Here is a 1276-nt window from a genome sequence, read left to right as displayed (position 1 = left end):
AGATTGGGGCCGGAGCGATAGCACAGCAGGAGGATGTTTTCTTGCACACAGCTGATCCAGGATGGACCTTGGTTCAATCCCCAGCATCCCATATGGTCCCCTGAGTCAGGAGCGATTTCTGAGCACGTAGCCAGGAGTAACCCCTGAGCGTCACAGGATGTGGCCCAAAAAGCAAAAAAAATAAAAGGTCAAGGAGACCGCAGTATTTATTGGGAAGTTAAGACTACCCCCCATGGGCAGTGTGGGGTGGGGGCAGTGTGGATCTTCAACATGTAAAAGAGGAAGCCATTATTGTTTAGGGTGAAGACCGGTCTATATCTAAATAGTTAGGGCGAAGATAGGTGACACCTTCCCACCTATCTAAGTGGGAGAGTCATCTGGATATGAGGGGGCTCAGCTTTGGTGGGGAGCAGGGCAATTATTGCTCTAATAGGGGAATCCTGGACTCTTTGGTTTCCAAGAACACCCTTGGCCAGGTTTTCCTTGTAGCAGGACAATCAGAATAGGAGGTGAGTGTCTGGGAAGTCTGGGGGTGGATGGAGGGAAGGAGATGAAAGGGATCTGACTTGCAGGGGGACCAACCAGTGGGCTAAAGGGACAGAGAAGAGGGCACAAAGGCATCGTGATGGGTCAGGGGAGAGGGCTTTCTCCAAACCACGCAGGGCAGTGCTGGGGCACGGGCTGGGTTTTGGGGTGGAAGGTGGCTGGGGCCAGTGTGTGCAGGAGGCATTAGTCAGCAGCAGTTTATGAAAGAAGGAATTGTTTGGGGCCTCCTGATGGCCGGGCCAACTGGATCATCCCCAGAGCTGGGGAGCACGGACAGTATCAGAAGGGACTAGGAACTCCGAGCTGCTCTGCCCAGGTTGAATATCCAGGGCAGAGTGTGGGGGCCCTGCCGGCCTCCCGGCCTGTGAGTCACAGCCACAGGACAGCAGGCTAAGTGTCCTCATTGTCCACTCACAGGCTGTGGAACTGTGGGGGTCCGAGCTTCAGCCATAGAGGAGACCCACAGCTGAGTCATGGGGTGCCAGCACTGTTCCATCCCCACGGACTTGTCACCTCCCAAAATTCACAGAGTTGGAGTCATTCCTGCAAGCCACCCACCCATCTTTGCCCTCTTCAAAAGCTCCCACGGCCCTTCTTTTCACTGGATTTGTGTTTGTTTGTTTGCTATAATTGTCCTCTTTTTCTATGCAGAACTGTTGAATCACTCATGTCTTAGAAAGTTCTGAATTCAGCCCCATCAGAGATTAACTGAAAGTCACTGCGCAGGAAG

This window comes from Suncus etruscus, chromosome 15 (genome assembly GCF_024139225.1).
Source record: "Suncus etruscus isolate mSunEtr1 chromosome 15, mSunEtr1.pri.cur, whole genome shotgun sequence".
In the NCBI taxonomy this organism is placed as follows: domain Eukaryota; kingdom Metazoa; phylum Chordata; class Mammalia; order Eulipotyphla; family Soricidae; genus Suncus; species Suncus etruscus.
Note: the sequence above shows the minus strand (reverse complement) of the source record.